The 19,763-nt window shown below is 39.5% G+C and overlaps 1 protein-coding gene across 2 annotated transcripts in view; it reads left to right on the forward strand.

The window, feature by feature from the left end:
• Positions 1–19,763, forward strand: part of DOK5 (docking protein 5) — a 172,959-nt gene that overhangs the window by 79,450 nt on the left and 73,746 nt on the right.

Below are 19,763 nucleotides of genomic sequence, written 5' to 3' on the forward strand. Positions count from 1 at the left end.
GCAGCCTATGTATTTTCTTTTTTTCATGAAAACGTGTGAAAGCACATGGTTAACACTCCTCCAAGGCTCTGGTTATTTTCAGGTGGAGAAAATACTACTCTTTTGTCTGTGAAGGAACTATGCTTATTTTTATGATAGAACATTTTAATTTTGGCTTTCCATCTTGAAGATTCTTTAAGCCTCATTTGGTGAGAATTTACTGAGGCCAGGCTTCTTTGCCATTTAAAATTTTATGTGAAACCAGTCGATCTATTAGAACAGAAACTTGGCTAGGTGGGGGAAGTGAACAGTCTTTCCTTTTGTGCAAATCCACCAAAAGTAGTGACTTTTTGACATCTTATAAAGGGTCTATGTTGACACTTTGGTTTATATGATGATGAAAACAGTAGGAGAAGCTGCATTTCTTCTCAAATTAGAGAAATAAGGACTATGCTATACTTTATAGGCACATCTATATGTACATAAGGGAAGAATAAGCACAAAACAAGCTTCTGGGACAGGTAGAAAAGGGAGTCAAGGGCGGCATCTTCCATGCGTTTCATTTCCCTGTCACCCCATGAAGTAGTTCCACATTCCAAGGCTTCCACTCCCAGCCTTCCTTCTCTCCAAAGGAGAACCCACTTATACCTTTTTGAATCCAGATTTCCTCTATCATTTATCTTTCATCTGCCAAATATGAAATGACGCTATTCAAATATATCTATTTTTTGTTCTCAGGGAAGTGTTGTTGAATTGCGAATGTATTATTGAGGCACAGTGATCCATGAAGCCAGTGATAGCATAACTCTGAACCCTGCAAATAATCTTGAGCCAAACTCTCCACTTCTATAACACTCCCAACTATTTGTATCCAGTCATTTTGAATCAGACGTATTATGGCCCAGCTATCCCTCATGTATCCAGTATTTTATCTTATAACAAGATGGCGAGCAATGCTATAAGGGTGACTTGCTTTATTTTAGCTCGATCAGCCCTTTCTTAAAAGGAGAATCAAAATACCCAGGAAGATGTTTGGCTTATCATCTAGACACAGACAGAGCTTTAGGTGGCCAGAAATTATCGTTACACATCAGGACTTCTCTTGAGAAACTTAGCCAGTCTGTAACTTTGCAATTCACCACGAGGCCCTGTACTGTTTGGTCATTGTGTGTGGCCATTGATCCTGTTTTTGTCTTGGTAGAGTTCCAAATATGTCTGGTTCTTCACAATCCACATATCTGATTCTTTACAATTCCATATGCCAACCTTTCTGAATGTAGAAAAACTAAGAAATAGGCTATGTTTTACTGATAGACCTATACATACCTAAGAGAAGAAAGAAGATAAATGAGGAATACGTTATAGGAACTCCTCAAATCCCATCCATCAGCAATGTTGTTGGCCGTATGCTCAAAATGTATGGAGACTCTGAACACAGCTCACAGCCTCTACTGCTACCACTGGGGTCCTAGGCAGTGGACTGCCAAATTCTTGGGCTTCTAGGGTCTGTTCGAAACACTTGTATGACACTGCAATATTCTTTGCTGCAACATTCTCAGCCAAGGTGTTATAATGGTCTACGCCAGTGGTCCCCAACCTTTCTGGCACCGGGACAGGTTTCATGGAAGACAATTTTTCCACAGACGGAGTTGGGGGTGGGATTGGTTTCGGGATGAAACTGTTCCACCTCAAATGATTAGGCATTAGATTCTCATAAGGAGCAGGCAACCTAGATCCCTAGGTTCACAATAGAGTTTACACTCCTATGAGAATCAGGAGGTGGAGCTCAGGCAGGAATGCTTGTTCACATCCTGCGGTGTAGCCTGGTCCCTAATAGGCTGTAGACCAGTACTGGTCCAGTACCCATCTGCTGCCCAGGGGTGAGGGTCCCTGGTCTATGCGATCACATGATTTGATTTCCTGCTGCCCTTTTAACCTCATCTCTGAGTCTCCTTAGTCCTACCTTCCTCTGCTCCAGGTGCCCTGGGCTCCTCTCTTTCCTTAGAAGATGCCAAGCACCTTTACACCTGCTCTTCCCTTTTCCTGGAATGTTCTCCCCCAGGTACCCACTGAGCTCACTCCCTTACTTTGTTCAGTGCATTGCTCCAATTGCTCCTCTAAGAGAGGCCATTTCTTGACTCCCTTGTTGAAAATAGAACCCACCTAGTCACTGCCTTCCACATCCCTCTTATTTCTCTTCTTAGGAGGCACCATAACATAACACACTTGCTTGGTTGTTTCCTATCGTCTTCCTCTTTCCCCCGCATAAAATAAGGTCTACAGAAACAGGGTTTTTGGGGGGATGGGAGACACGATTCACTATTAGTTCAGAATCTAACACATAGTGAACACTTTTAAAAGTATTGGCTGAAAAGCAAGAAATGTTATCAATAGAGGAAATGGAATACATACAGATGTCTATGTGTCATACTTTTATTTAGCTTACCAGAAGAAATCTGTACTTGAGGCATCTGAAACCAGAAAAAGGAATTTTGATTTGAAGAAAATAGGGTGGGCAGTGATGGAGGCAGAAAAAACCAGGATTTGGATGTTTTAGGAGGACAGAAAAATATAAAATCAAAATGGATGAAAAAGCTCTTGCTTGAATGTGCAATGAAGAAAGGGAAGTTGAGGACAAACTTGCTCTATTTCAGACTCTACCTGCTGGCTCTGGAATTTAATATGTAAATCTTTGGGGAACTTGGTAAGCCACATTCTCTTTCATCTATAATAATCATTAACCAAAGTTCAAAGCATTAGAACGGAAGAATTATCTACATTTAGCCTCCAAGCCCTTGATGAATTCCTGTAGCTGATTCATCCTCTACTCTTTTAGATCTGATACATTTAGTATTAATCTCTCGGGGCATATAAAAAGCTGGAGTAATTCTGAGATATGCATTTTTCATCTAAAAGCTGTGTAATTTATGAATCTTGATAATAAAATACTCAGGTTATAAGTAGCACACCGTGACCAAATTTTAGAGTTTATTCTAATATAAATAAAGCAATTTCCAAAAGAAATGAGGAAATGTACATCGTGCTATTTGATGAATACGGAGGTGGTGTGGTGCATACAGACATATCCCTCCTGGAGGAAATCTGTAGCATTGATAAGAGTGCAGTACTTCTCCCATTTTATTTTTAAAGATATTATTAAGAAGAAAATGCCAGTTTTGCATATCTGACTCTTTTTAGAAGTTTCAACACAAGAAAAAGACTGTGGAATTTTAAAATTTGGTGCCCCCTCACTGAAAATGTAGCTTGAGGTACACTCCTGCAAAAACTGGAAAATAAGTATATGAATAATGCACATATAGAACAATTCATTTTTCATTTCTTTACTTCCATCATGAAGCACCCCTCAAGCACCCATAGTTGTCAGAGATGGCTGTGAATTTGATTAACTGTAATTCCAACAATATTAAGACTCCAGTTACTTTAAATATAGTTCTTGACCTTCTTGTTAAACACCAGTTCCATGTTTTCATTCAGGAAATAATGTTGCTTACACTAATGAGAAGGGGATGAAAGTTTCTGTGCATAGTTTGACTTTTTCAAGATGAGTAACACTCGAGATGAAATAGAGTGGAAAGAAGACTATCGACCGCTTTTGAGACCAAGGCAAATGGTGTGGCGGGAAGTATGCCGGTCCTGGATTTAGGAAGTCTGAGTTCCAATCCCAGCTTTGCCACCGTGTATGTTTGACAAGTCACCCTCTTTCTGTGTAAAGGTGGCCTCCGAGGCAAGTTACACATTCACTTCCTCATCATCACACATGGCTGAGTCTGCAGGGATTCAGTTCACCTTGGACCAGAAGAACAAGTCCAGCAAATCCTTTGTTTAGTGTTTCCCAAAATGTGTATGACAGAGTGTGTCAAAAGAACCTTTCATGATTAAAGATTGTGTGGTCAAAGAAATTGGGAAATGCAACATTTATGGCCCCATCTTTGAGATTCATAGCCCACTGCAGCCCCTCACAGGCTCTGAAAAGTCCTGCAGTTAAGAAATTGGAGGGACTTTGAGTCAGCATTTCCATGGAACTATTTTTTTTTTTAAATTACATATTCCAGGGAACAAATAAATTTAATTCTAGGGAACACAGTCTGGGATATGCTGCTTTCATGTGTTACTTATTGTTGTTTCAACAGTAAACAACTAGGGACGATCGTTTCTACTTTATCAAAGTCAGGGTTAATGTGTGTATTAAATGAATGTGAATGTATTTGAAAAGGGAACAACTCTCTAATGTAGGGATTAATTGCCATTATTATTTTTATTCTGCCAAACACCTTTAGTCTTATTTGTTCTGTCATTCTATCCTTTATATAATGACTAGGTCACTTGTATCTCCTAAGCTCAATGTCCGACCTTATTCTTGGTTTCTGCAAAAATAGGATTCTAGGTTCCACACAATGAGCTAATGTACTAAAATTTATTTCTCTGGAATTTCATCCAACTTATCTGTGTGTGTGTGTGTGTGTGTGTGTATGTGTGTGTGAGAGAGAGAGAGAGAGAGAGAGAACTTTTTCTGTACTAATGATTCATTCTTTTTTTACTCAGTTTCTTCCTCATCTAAAACATTTCCTCTTCCGATACGGCTGTCTGTAATACGTCTTTTCAAAATCATAAAATGTTATAGCCCCCCCCCTTTCAATACTCAGATATTTACTTTGGAGCCATCCCCTCCTCATGTAGGAAACTACCCATCATGCCATGTTCTAGAAGTTTCCTAAGCTTATGCCAAAGAGGGCATGACTCTTTACATCTTCATAAATTAAACTATGGATTATTACTCTGATGTTTTTCCCAGGTGATAATTCCATTCCCATATTTCTAAGGAGTAGATAGATAGAAGAGGTTAACTGTAGTACAAAAAAACCCTATGTTTTCCAATTTAAGTACTTTTCCTAGTCAAGGAAGTATGAGTCTGCACCAGAGTGCCAAAGACTCCTGAAACACGTTCAAAACTGAATGAACTCTTTCCTACCCGAGCTTGGTTTCTTTTTTTTTGTTTTGCTCTTGTTGCCCAGGCTGGAGTGCAATGGTGGGATCTCAGCTCACTGCAACTTCCGTCTCCTGGGTTCAAGTGATTCTTCTGCCTCAGCCTCCTGAGTGGCTGGGATTACAGGCATCCACCACCACGCCCGGCTAATTTTTTGTATTTTTAGTAGAGATGGGGTTTCACCAAGTTGGGCAGGCTGGTCTTGAACTCCTGACCTCAGGTGATCCGCCCGCCTCGGCCTCCCAAAGTGCTGGGATTACAGGCCTGAGCCACTGCGCCCGGCCTGAGCTTGGTTTCTTTATGGGCTTCTGTGCCTCATTGTACAGCATCAAGATCCATTCTGTTATTCAAGGCAGAAGCCAGGGAGTTTTCTTTGACTTACTCTCTCCCGTATTCCCTCCCAAATCAATCCGTCACAAGGTTTGCATGCAGCCCTCCAGCTGTATAGACCCCTGTTCTTTCCTGGTCCATGTGCAAACATTTATCCATCCCTCAAAGTCTCTGCTCTGTCTTCACCTCCCCATGAGTCTTCTCGACTTTCCCTGAGGTGGTTCATCGGCTGGGCCCGCTCTGCCTGGATGCACTGGTCACAGTGAAAGCAGGGCTTTATTTTCACGGTGGTGGCAGGTTCTGTCCGGTTAGGGCCGATCCCTTCTTCTTTGGTAATGGATATCTGATTTCTAGTTGGAGACAAGGCAACCCATAGTAAAGACCCCTGTGCAGCGAGATATGTTCCTGCAACTGATTCCTGGCCTCAGGCGAATAAGCACGGAAGACACGTGCCCTTCTTTTTCTCTTGCTCTTTCCTACTGATTCGAAAATGGGCGTCAGCCATCTTGGCCCATGATACTCGAAAGCTTATGGATTGAGGGTAGCACAGCAACAGGTAGAAGCCTGGAATTGGGTGTTCAGGGCTGGTCTGTGCTCCCTGACACCGTAGAACACCAGGGCAGCCCAAGGCTACCTACCTCTGGATTTGTTTTATATGAGAGGAATAAACTTCTTTCTTGTTTAAGCCTTTATAATGTTGGATTTTCTCTCATGTGCACCAGAGCCCTAGCTATTAGAGATGTAGTAAAATTTCCTCATCATCCAATGCACTCTGGATAGGGAATCCTATTATTCACAGTCAGGAGTATCCTGACATGGTCGCTGTCCATTGGATTTGAATTTCTTGAAGATAGAAACCATGCTTTATTCATCTTTGTATCTATCTTTCCAGAATAGTGTCTCATGCAAAATAGGTGCTTTGGATTCCACAGACCCTTAGGGTTCCTAGGAAATGATTCTTGGCCTACTTATACTAGTATTGTGTAGTAGAAATGTTAGGGAACCCTGGTGTATTGAGAATTAAAAGGGTTGTGCGACTCACATGCCAAATTCTCTGTCATCTGAGCACATGCATAGTTTTGTCTTATGGAGAAGACCCTCTAATAACAGAGATAATGACATCATATTTTAAGTTTTACTTATTATTATTATTATTATTTGAGACAGGGTCTTGCTTTGCCATACAGGCTGGAGTGCAGTGGTGCTGTCTCAGCTCATTGCAACCTCTGCCTCCTGAGCTTAAGCAGTCCTCCCACATCAGCCTCCTGAGTTGCTGGAACTGTAGGCGTGCACCACCATACCCAGCTGATTTTTTATTATTTGTAGAGACAGGGTCTTGCTATGTTGTCCATGCTGGTCTCAAACTCATGGGCTCAAGTGATCCTCCCTCCTGGTCCTCCCAAAGTGCTGGGATTACAGGCACAAGCCACTGTGCCAGGCCTCATTTGTACACATATTTACATTTTTAAAAAATCAATCTAAAACATGCAGAAGGTTAAGAAAAATCAAATGGTATTGAAGAGCATATCATGAAAAGTAGTAATGCCTACTTTATTCCCACCCGTCTGTTGTGGGTTGAATTGCGACCTCCTAAAAATATATGCCTAAGGTGTAACTGCTGATACCTGTGGATGTGACTTTATTTGGAACTAGGATCTTTGTAGATGTATTCAGGTTGCAGTGGGATTATTGGATTAGGGTGGACCCCAGTCCCGTAGCTGGTACCCTTACAAGAAGAGACGCAGACCCACAGGGAGAAAGCCACGTGAAGACAGGCAGAGACTGGAGTGATGCAATTAAGAGCCAAAAGTGGCAAGGACTGCCAGCAGCCACCAGACCGTAGGAGAGATGCATGGAACAGGCTCTTCCTCACAGCTTCCAGTAGGAAGCAACCCACCAGTGCCTTGATTTTGGGCTCTGGCCTCCGGAACTGTGACAGCATACATTTCTGCTGTGCAAGAACCCAGTACTTTGTTACTACAACCCTATTCTAGGACATGAATTCACCTCCCGAGGCTTAATCACCATTGTCATTCCCTGGTGTTCATTTTCCTGGTGATTGCCTCTGTAACTCTCAACGATGTGTTTATAACTTTGCTTCTTGTTTTATTAACTTCCAGCATTACCAACAGATTCCTCCCCTTTAGAAAGTTAATGGTTTGGCTCATTTATGAAATCTCATCAACTCTTTCTTCTTACTTACAAATTGTGACCCTTACTTTACTTTTAATAAATATTCTACTGTATGTGGAACGTTCAGTAACATGCTTAAACCCCTGTGCCCTTCCCCATAAATGTTAGAAAGTGATTCTTATATCAGTCTCATTTGTTAACGATCTTATTGCCTGTCCCTGTTGCTTTTCTCTTCTCTATTTGTCAGGTTTTTTTTTTTTTTTTTTTTTTGCTTTCCTGTTATTCAGTACAAGGTTCTTGTCTTACAGCAATGTGGGCTCACTCTTGTCACATGTTCCATTGTTTCGAGAGAGACTGGAAGCAAAGATCTTTTAGTTGATACAAGAAAGGACAAATTGAATATCTCTCTGGGTGACTGGCCTGAAAGCTGCCTTTAAAATTTTTTAAAATCTCTTATTTACCCCTTGAATTAATGCTAGAAAGAGAAAGCAACGGTATTCCCAGGAGGCAACATGTGACACTATGCTTAGTAGGTCTACTATTTTAATATGTGTAAATTACAAATAAAACTATTATCATACTTTATTTGCAATGGACCTAGACTCCTATTTTCTTTCAGTTCTTTATAGTTTTTATATATATACATTCATTGTGATGGAAAACATTACAAATACTTCAGCTATAATAACATTTTTATTAGAGATACACATACACGTCACAAAATATTATTTTGGTCAATACCACCATTAAAATCATCAAGGACAAATTTGTGTCTATGCCTCCTCTGTAAGGATACCCTAATTGTGATTGGAAAGCTGAATGTTTTATATGCCAGAATGACAGGTTTCAAAGGAAACACAAAGAACAAAATCAGAGAGAGAGAGAAAATATACACATACCATGTAGTATGACCATGGTTGAAACAAGGTCAAAGGTGATGTCAACCCCATGTTGTAACATCTACCGGGGCAGGAGTCACAAACGTTGGGTCAGATATCACCTGTGAGTTGCAAGTACAAGATGGTTTCAAAGCTGTGCCTCTGCAAGATTTCTTTTTTTCTTTTTGAGGCTTCCCATCACCCTTAGAATTCTATCAAAGCTCACTGCCAATACCCTGGGCTCCAAGGCCCTGCATGATCCTGCTCCAGCACATTTCTCCGACCTGCCTTGCCACTTGTCACTTTGCTACAATGACCTCCCTTCACTTCTCCTGTCTCAAAGCCTTTGCAGTTTCTGTTCCTTTGGTCTATCGAGCTCTCCCCCATTTTTTTTTTCTCTTCCTCCAGGGATTAGCTCAATTTCAGTGCCTGAAAAGGGCCCTGTATGAATACTCTATGCTACTCAGAATCACATTTCTTTAGTACTGTACTCTCCCTTTCTGTGTGGGGGATATATTCCAAGACCCCCAGTGGATGGTTGAAACCGTGTATAGTTGTCAACCCTATATATTCTATGTTTTTTCCTATACATACATAACTATGACAAATTCATAAATTAGGCACAATAAGAGATTGACAATAACTAATAATAAAAGAGAACAATTATAACAATATACTGTAATAAAAGTTATATGAATGTGGCCTCTCTCTCTCAAAGTATCTATTGTACCATACTCACCTATTTTCAGAGCACAGCTGACCATAGGTAACCTGAAACCTCTGAAACGGAAACTGTGGACAAGAAAAACTACCATATATTAAGCACATAGCCTTTCTCACTGTTGGAATTATGTTGGCCAGGTGCAGTGGCTCATGCCTGTGATCTCAGTATTTTGGGAGGCTGAGGTGGGAGGATCACTTGAGCCCAGGAGTTTGAGAGCAGCCTGAGCAACATAGTCTCAACATGGTCTCTCTAACATTGTCTTTTTTAAAAAAAGCAATCTACTTGTATATTTGTTTACTGCTAGTATACTGTAAGCTCCAGGAAGCTTACTATGTGCGTGTTGTCACCTGCAGGTTCTTGTATTCCTCACCACATTAACATACTGAACATGGCCGGGCATGGTGGCTCATGCCTGTAATCCCAGCACTTTGGGAGGCCGAGGTGGGTGGATCACGAGGTCAGGAAACCATCTTGGCCAACAGGGTGAAACCACATCTCTACTAAAAAATACAAAAAAATTAGCCGGGCGTGGTGGCGTGTGCCTGTAGTCCCAGCTACTCAGGAGGCTGAGGCAGGAGAAGCACTTGAACCTGGGAGATGGAGGTTGCAGTGAGCCGAGATCACGCCACTGCACTCCAGCCTGGTGTGACAGGCGTGACTCCGTCTCAAAAAAACAAAACAAAACAAAAAAAACAAAAACCCTGAACATTTCCATCAGCAAAAGGACTTTTTGTGTTGCCCTTTCGTAATCACATCCTCCAGTCCTCCCACCCCACCACCCCAGCAGGCACTAATCTGTTTCCCATTTCTACAATTTTTTTTTCTTTTCAAGAATATGTAATCGTTTGAGATTGGCCTTCTTCACGCAACATAACTCCCTTGGGACTTATCCAAGTTGCTGTGCATAGCAATAGTCCATTCCCTTTTATTGCTAAGTAGTAATCCATAGGATGCATTACCAGAGTTTGCATACATTCATCCACTGAGGAACATCTGGGTCGTTTTTAGTTTCTCGTCATTACAAATAAAATTGGTATGAATATTCAAGTTCATGTTAAATGAACATAAGTTGTCCCCACCTCCTCTCCATTTCTGGGGTAAATTCTGAAGAATGCAATTGCTGGGTCATAATAGTAGTAGCAATAAATAGTTGCACGTTTAGTTTTGTGAAAAGCTGTCCAACTGTGTTCCAGAGGGACTCTGCCATTTTACGGTCCCATGAGCCATGTATGAGTAATCCAGTGTCTCTGCATTCTCACCAGCATTTGGCATTTGGTGGTGTCACTATTTTTATTTTCGTCAATTCTTTTCTTTTTGAGACAGGATCTTGCTCTGTCACCCAGGCTGGAGTGCAGTGGCATGATTATGGTTCACTGTAGCCTTGAAGGTCTGGCCTCAAGAGATCCTCTCACCTCAGCCTACCAAGTAGCTAGGACTACAGGCATGCACCACCATGCCTGGCTAATTTTTTAATGCTTTGTAGAGATGAGGTGCCCAAGCTGGACTTGAACTCCTGGCCTCAAGTGATACCCCCTCCTCAGCCTCCCAAAGCACTGGGATTTATTTTAGTCATTCTAATAGTGACATTTCATTGTGGTTTTAATTTGCATTCCCTAGTGGCTAATGATGTTGAACATGCCTCTGTATATCTTCTATGAAATGTCCCTTTGTGTATTTGACTTCTTTTCTATTTTTTTTTTTTACTATTGAGTATTGGGATTGTGTGCGTGTGTGTATGTGTATATATGTGTGTCAGATATGTGCTTCCAAATATGTTCTCCTAATGCATAGATTTTTCTTTCACCCTCTTAACAGGATCTTTTGCAGAAGAAAAGTATTAATTTTGATGAGATCCAATTTATGAATTTTTACTTTTATTGCTCATGCTTTTGGTGTCAAGTCTAAGAACTCGTTGCCTGAACTTAGATCCTAAAGATTTTCTTGGTTTTTTTCTTAAGAAAGAAGTTATAGTTTTAAGTTTTACATTGAAATATGATTCATTTTGAGTTTAATTTTTGTATTAGGAGTGAAATGTGGATTGAGTTTAATTCTTTTTCCCTGTGATTGTCCGATTATCCCACTACCATTTGTTGAAAAAAATTATTCTTTCCTCATTGAATTGCTTTTTTACTTTTGTCAAAAATTATTTGGGCATATTTATGTGAGTCTGTTCCTGGATTCTCTATTCTTTTCCATTGAGCTGTATATCTGTTTCTCTGCCAATATCATACTCTCTTGATTACTGTAGCTATATAGTAATCTTTAATATTGGGTAGAGTGATTCATTTCATTTTATTCTCTTTTTCAAAGTTATCTAGTGGCTGTGCTTTTCCATAAAACTTAAAAATAAGCCTGTCTATATCTACAGAAAATCCTTGGGATTTTAAGAATTATGTTAAACCTATAGATCAAATTGTAGGAGGGCTGATATCTTTTCTATGTTAAGTCCATTCATGAACATGGTATGATTCTCCATTTATTAGAGGATTTTAAAAGTGTGTTTCATCAGCATCTTCTAATGTCCAGCCTTCAAATCCTGTACATTTTATTACATTTATGCCTGATTATTTCATTTAATTTGTATTAAATTTTAAGGTTTTTAAAATTGAATATCTAATTTGTATAAGCCAGTCATTTTTGGCCTATGATATGACAAAACAATGATCTAGTTTTCTCTCCTACCCCACAATTATTTGATCTTAGAAATGATTAATTGTCTTTGCGTTTTGGGAGGAGCCTCAGGTTTTTATCAGTTTATGAAAGTTTAATTTGTTTAGTCTGTCATTGGACTATTTGTTTTTGGTTAGCTTAGTTATAGTCTTAAGAAACACACAATACACATAATGAAATAAGAAAAACGAGACAAAACCAAACTTTACTTATGAATTGATCGTAGATGTTTTTCCTCCATTCATATGTGTTTCTTACATGAATTTCTTAATAACGTGTATCTCTAGGATACAATCTTTCCAGTTGCACATTTGTATGCATATGTGCACAAACACCTAAAGCTAATCCAAGTACACATATAATCTCCTTGTAAATGATGCCAAAAGGAAAGGGTGGGTTTTCTCCAGTTGGTGAAAAGTTTGTCAGATAGTTTTTCTGTTTGGGAGAAATCACAGGCTATTATTAGCCAAGGCAGTCATTGTCCAAGAAATTCTGTTGACAAAAGATGGAAATCTACTAATCTGTTTAAATTTTTTTTGCAGATTTATTTTTTCTCTTTACACTTCTTATTCTGTATGTAACAAATATAAATGATTCTGAAATGTATGAACTAAAATGAAAAAAAATCTGATGTTGGACCCTAATCCCTGTCATCAGAAAAAAATGCTAATAGTTTAATGCACATTTTCCAAACTCTTTCCTCTGTCTACACACACAGAAACACATTCTCACATACATATAAATTAGTTTTAGAGCTAAAATGGAGTAATTCATTACATATTATACGTATTATATTTAAGTAGTCCATACATTCAGGTTTCCATAGGACACATTTGGTGAGCTTGTGGTTCTTGCATAAATTATAGTGGCAATTCCTTTCATATTCAAAATATTGTGGTTAATGAGATAAATTATATGATCACACGAATTACCCTACTCCCCTTTTCCTCATGTTTTGACTTTAATTCTAAGTCAGTAATTAATGGCTATACCTCCTTAATTTAACAGCTCTAGGGTACTGTTTAGTATCAATACACCATAATCTGTTTAAGCATACCCAAATTGGTGGGCAACAATATTTCCAATTTTCTGCTAATGCAAATTATATTACAGTAAAGAACGTGTGCATCTATTTTTATGTGCTCAGACTAATATTTGTGGACTAAACAGGCTTAGAAGTGAGGTTATCAGGTAATAGCCTGCACCTTTAAGTTTTTTCTAGTTACACCAGATGTCTCTAGAAAGGTTATATAAAATCATCCACCCACTGACAGCTTATGAAAGTCCTCCTCATGTCAGATTCCATTCTCTCTGTAAATTTCAGATGTAAACTTTTCAACTTAAGCATTTTTAAAGGAAGACACAATGCACAAATGGATATTTTAGTTATTTCACATGGACAAATAAAGATCCACTCTTCAAGGAGACGTCCACATTTATAACTCAGACAGGCGCTAGTCCCTATTTTAAGTGACCAGGGGCATGTAGATATTTTTGGAAAGAATGAAACCATATATATGAGGACTGGACTACGACTGTCTAGACTGGTTCTTTCTGAAGAAAATGTTAATAAAGTATTTGCTTAAACTGCCACGTTCAAGGGTCCTGGGAAGAGCTTGGATGAAATGTATTGTGGATAAAATTTCTGATGAGAACTAAGGGTGTTTCTCTTTGCTCGCTTTTCCCTGCTCACTGGCACTGTATATTTAAGTCACTGGTGTTTTTCTAGAAAAGATAATATGAAAAGGTTAAAAGTTTTGTAACACATTATACAAAATCTTTTGGAAATTTTTAATAGAAATGCTTATTAGAGTACTTTAGAGTATTCTGCCATTTTAAACATAATTATATAAAAATAATTGCTATAATTTAATTGGGTTATTTGTTAACACTTCAGAAACATTGTGGACTCAGAAATGGATGGTTTTCATGTTAGTTTTATTTTTGAAGACAACCTACAAAAGTTAAAGGGGCTTGTGCCTCTTTATTTTCCGTAGGATAATGACTTTACTTTTTTTTTTTTAAGAATGAAATAATTTGAAGCTTCTGCAGAGCTTTGCAATTTGCATATACAAAGTGAATTGCTCACTTAATTCATTCAGTCCCACAAGGGAAAAAATAATTAGGATACAACCTACAAAGCAGGGCGGAAAATTACCTTTTACGTAGCAGTCTTGTTTTTACTTGGTAAACATAAATAAATCATCATCTGTAAATGATCATCAGCAAAATAAAGGGAAAAATTGGAAATCAGGTCCTTTTTTTATAAAAATGGCTTTTGACTTTGCAGCACACCAGAAACACAGCTGATATTCCCACAAAATGCAGACTAATTGCATAATTCTGACAGGAGTATGCCAGTTCCTCAAGGGATTGTGCCTTTAAAAATCCCATTGTATGAATCTTTTTGAAATAGCAGAAGAAATTTCAACAGTTTCCCTGTCTAGTTACAAAATAATCCATTTGGAAAATTGAATTGTGTAATTTGCAATTGTTTTCCAATTTGTTAATGCAAAACTATATCGGTAGCAAATTAAACTTTTAAAGTATGACCACTTTGTTAATTGTTGGCTGTTAAACATTTATTTCAATGAATACTATCATTTATGATGAATAAGACATCTGGAGTATGGCTTTAAACAGACAAATTAATTTGGCAGTCCATTTTTGGAAATTCCTAATTGGATGGCATAAAGATTTATCTGTAATTTAGGAGAGTGTTGAGTATTTCTTTCCTTTGATGGAATCACAGTACTTTGTGTATTTGATACTCAGAAAGCTAGAAACCAAGAACTGTATAGTAATTAACTATTTCTTAAATATCTCCTTGCTTTTTTATTCCTCCTTATTCTTACCTAGGTGACAGTCTTAATCACTTTTTGCTGTTTTGTCTGCTGAGCTCTCAGGACCTCCTCTCCTGCCCTCAGGCCCGGTTCCCATCCTTCTCATGGTTAAAGGTCAAAATGTGTGGCCAAGCCAGCTGGACAAGGCTCAAATCCAGGAGGTGTCATTCCCAGAGATTCCATTTGAGTGGTGCTTCTTATAGTTGTATGATGCAGCTGCCTTGTTCATTGTCCACTTTTACTATATATAACGTCAGCACTGTTGACATTTTGGTTGTGAGAGTCTGTCCTGTGCATTGTAGGACCTTTGGCAGCATCCTTGGCCTTGACCGACTGGATGCCAGCAGCATCTTCTTAATTCTGACAGCCAAAAATATCTTCAGACATTGCCAAATATCTCTGGGAAAGGGGAGTGGGCAAAATCTTCCCCAGACTGAGGACCACTGGCCTATGGAATCATCTTTCTAGTGAGTAAATATGACTGTTCCATTTGCCTGCTTAAGCCTCTTAATTTGTGCTTTTCAGATCTTATGATTCACCCTGAACTCCTGAGTGCAGCGCACCAGGCCCTTTAGGATCTAGCTCTGGTCCGGCTGCTCCAGCCTCATGCTCATCAGTTTCCTGTTGCCACCTTTCTCCCATCACTCTTCCTTACGTCATACCAAACTCTGCCGTCTTATGATTGCACACGTGTAGTTTCTTTTGCCTGGAAGCTTATCTTTGTTTTCTTTGCCTCATAAACCCATGCTCATCCTTCGAGACTTACCTTAGGACCAACAAGGCCTAACCCAGAAATGATAGCCTCTCTGATGTTTTTCTCTATATTCATTTGGTGGTTTAGTAAAGAGTTATTCAATTTTCTGTGTTCGAATTACTGTCTCAGTTATTCGCCATCTGTATGAACAAATTAACCTCTTTACGTCGCAACATTCTTATACGTACGATGGGAACACAATAGTGCCAGACAGTTAGAAGATTGGAAAAAAATTAAATGACGTGATTGATGTGAAGTGTTTAGAACTTAATACCTGGCATATAATTAAGAACCAAATGAATGTCAGCCACTGCCATTATTATTGTTATTATGCTATCATAATATCTTTTGTTTAAGGTTCTACAAATGGCCCACAAGCAAGGCAGGGAGCCCTGCCCACCCCCCCCGGCCTTTTTAGGTCTCGGGACCTTTGGGAACCCTATGGATCAGATTATTGGATCTTTTCCTTTGTGTGCTTCTGTTGCACTTGTGCAGACTTGGTCTAAATAATCATTCTCTGGAGTTCGCCTGCCTCTGCCACTGGTTGGGAATGGTCCAACCCTGGGTATGTTAATGACATCACTGTGCCTCTCAGCCTTCTTGCTTTCACAGTGGGGATGATGCCAATATTCACCTCTGGAAGTAGAACTTTAATTTAACAAATACTTACTGAGGGTCTACCCTGTACAAAGCATGGTTCTTGGCAATGTGGATATGGTGGCAAATACAGCAGATGAAACCCTGACCCTACTGCAGGATTTCAGTTGGGCTTTAAAGATAAAATGAAGTTGGGCTCTTAAGATAATAAAGTTAGACCGGGCGCTGTGACTTAAACCTGTAATCCCAGAACTTTGGGCTGACGCAATAGAGGAAATAGAGGGAGACAGAAAGGAATATATATAAGCAAAATATGTCGTGTACTGGTGTTACTGATAAATGCCAAAGAGAAAATTAAAGCAGGAATAGAGGATAGGAAGTACGGAAGGAAAGGGTTGCAGTTTTAAGCAGAATAATCAGGAATGGTCTCATTAAGAGGTAATATGCAAGTCACTGATGGTAGGGTGAGAGTGAGCCAATGGCATAGCTAGAGAAAGTGTTTCCAGGCAAAAGAAGAACAAGTGCAAAGCCCGGAGCAGGAATAATGCTTCTTGGGAGCAACAGAAAAAGACCACATAAATGAAATGGATTTCAGTTGGGCTTTAAAGATAAAATAAAGTTGGGCTCTTAAGTTAATAAAGTTAGGCCGGGCACGGTGGCTCAAACCTGTAATCCCAGAACTTTGGGCTGAGGCAAGTGGATCATGAGGTCAAGAGATCAAGACCATCCTGGCTAACACGGTGAAACCCCGTCTCTACTAAAAATACAAAAAACTAGCCAGGCGTGGTGGCGGGCGCCTGTAGTCCCAGCTACTCGGGAGGCTGAGGCAGGAGAATCGCTTGAAACCGGGAGGCAGGGGTTGCATTGAGCCAAGATCGCACCACTGCACTCCAGCCTGGGCGACAGAGGGAGACTCCATCTCAAAAAAAAAAAAAAAAAAAAAAAAAAGATAATAAAATTGGTTGTGCATTGACTTGATTTCAGTAGAGTGTCTTCCACATAATGACCTCTAGCATCATAGTAAGGCCATGCTTGCAGAGAGGTGTATGGGAGCTTTCTGAGAGTTCCAAAGGGCTGCCCACTAGACAAGCAGAACTTCAGTGTGCAGCTTTACTTCTTCCAACTATGCAAACAGAGCCATTTCTTTTAGAGGAACTCAGACTGTGTGGGAAGAACACATGCGGTTCGAATATATCTTGAGAAGAAGGAATCAAAGTTTGTTCAGACTGATTTTTCAGGCAGTGCCATCCAACATAATCACATGCTGGAGCCAAAAAACACATCACCAACAAGGTAGCCTTCTGTCATTTCCTGCACTGCTCCAGGAAAGGCGAGCCGGACCGCCTTCCCCATCTGCCACAAGTCTCTGTCGAAGGAAGGATGTTGTGCTGCCTGGGGAGGTTTTGAAGGCATGATGGAAGGAATGATGGAATGCAAATGCCGCCAAAAGACCTGAGAAGCAGAGCATCACCCATATCCCTTCTCCACAGGACTAGATGGACACCTGTATCCACCTCTGCTTGGCTTTCTTCATATCCTTAATAAGTACAGTTCGAACTTGTGGTTGTGATAACAGCCAGCTGGCTATTTCTGCTAAAATGCCCATGAAGAGGATCGATGATGATGTGATGTTTTAATGCCACTGTTCCTTTCTTGAGGAAGCTACCTGAGTGTGTATAGCAGCTCACCTATTGACATATCTAAGTTAAAAGCTGAGGATGAGGATGTCTGTGCCTACAAGGACTATGTGGTGGGCACTGATGTCAGCTAAACAGGCAGAGTAAATTCGAAAGAGTTGAACTTGCTTGTGTGACTAAATGCAGTAGTTACACATTTTTGAAATTTAAAAATTGAATAACAATAGTGACTCTAGTAATAATCGGGATCTCTGCAGATTATATTAGTGAAAAGCATTGTGGAGTAGAAACAGGAAAAATGTCTTCAGTCAATGTTTAGCTTGAACCTGGCAACCATAGACATGTAGGCTTAGGAGGACAAACTGGGGGATTAAAAAAAATAGTATTTTGATGCAGAGAACAGCCTTAGATGAATGCTAAGACTGTTTGATGAAATGGTTGGGAAACAGGATAGTAGGTGATGCCAAAACATCACCTGGCTCTAATGACAATTAGGAAAATTGCTATTTTACTATAAACAGAAATGGCAGCTACCTCCAAGTGATCAAGCTGCGCCTCATTCATGGAGGGATTTTCTAGCATTCTTTGCCTTATGATGTAATGCCGTGTGAAGTCCTCAGCATCACTTGCAAAGCATTCTTAACCAAAATGTTTACCTGAATCTCATCAAACTTTTAAGTGTAACTTCCATTTTAGAAGAAGCACAGGGAATAGAAAAATGAAGGGCACTGCGGGAAAACAGACAGATCTAGAATGTGGAACATTCTGCAAGAAAACTAACGTGATCTTTTCAACAGGCAGGAATCATTTAAAAAATATGGACTTTTCTAAATTAAAGAGACTCAGAGATACAAAGAGACTCAAGGCATGAATCCTCATGGGGTTCTGGATTGGAGTGACGGTGGAGAGGCATGGGTACAGCGCTAAAAATCGTTTTGGGGAGGTTTAGGGAACCTTGGATATGGGATGGAAGTTAAATATACGAGGAACTATTGCCTATTTTCTTAGTTGTGTAAATGGCTTTGAAGTAATGTGAGACAACCCTGTTATTTTATTTTATTTTATTTTTTTTTTATTTTTATTTTTTGGTCTTAATCACTGGTTTTTATTTATTTTTTATTTTTTTTTAAATTTATTTATTATTATTATACTTTAAGTTGTAGGGTACATGTGCATAACGTGCAGGTTTGTTACATATGTATACTTGTGCCATGTTGGTGTGCTGCACCCATCAACTCGTCATTTACATCAGGTATAACTCCCAATGCAATCCCTCCTCCCTCCCCCCTCCCCATGATAGGCCCCGGTGTGTGATGTTCCCCTTCCTGAGTCCAAGTGATCTCATTGTTCAGTTCCCATCTATGAGTGAGAACATGCGGTGATTGGTTTTCAGTTCTTGTGATAGCTTGCTAAGAATGATGGTTTCCAGCTGCATCCATGTCCCTACAAAGGACACAAACTCATCCTTTTTTATGGCTGCATAGTATTCCATGGTGTATATGTGCCACATTTTCTTAATCCAATCTGTCACTGATGGACATTTGGGTTGATTCCAAGTCTTTGCTATTGTAAATAGTGCTGCAATAAACATACGTGTGCATGTGTCTTTATAGCAGCATAATTTGTAATCCTTTGGGTATATACCCAGTAATGCGATGGCTGGGTCATATGGTACTTCTAGTTCTAGATCCTTGAGGAATCACCATACTGTTTTCCATAATGGTTGAACTAGTTTACAATCCCACCAACAGTGTAAAAGTGTTCCTATTTCTCCACATCCTCTCCAGCACCTGTTGTTTCCTGACTTTTTAATGATCGCCATTCTAACTGGTGTGAGATGGTATCTCATTGTGGTTTTGATTTGCATTTCTCTGATGGCCAGTGATGATGAGCATTTTTTCATGTGCCTGTTGGCTGTATGAATGTCTTCTTTTGAGAAATGTCTGTTCATATCCTTTGCCCACTTTTTGATGGGGTTGTTTGTTTTTTTCTTGTAAATTTGTTTGAGTTCTTTGTAGGTTCTGGATATTAGCCCTTTGTCAGATGAGTAGATTGCAAAAATGTTCTCCCATTCTGTAGGTTGCCTGTTCACTCTGATGGTAGTTTCTTTTGCTGTGCAGAAGCTCTTTAGTTTAATGAGATCCCATTTGTCAATTTTGGCTTTTGCTGCTGTTGCTTTTGGTGTTTTAGACATGAAGTCTTTGCCCATGCCT

This window comes from Macaca mulatta, chromosome 10, assembly GCF_049350105.2.
Source record: "Macaca mulatta isolate MMU2019108-1 chromosome 10, T2T-MMU8v2.0, whole genome shotgun sequence".
Taxonomy (NCBI): Eukaryota; Metazoa; Chordata; class Mammalia; order Primates; family Cercopithecidae; genus Macaca; species Macaca mulatta.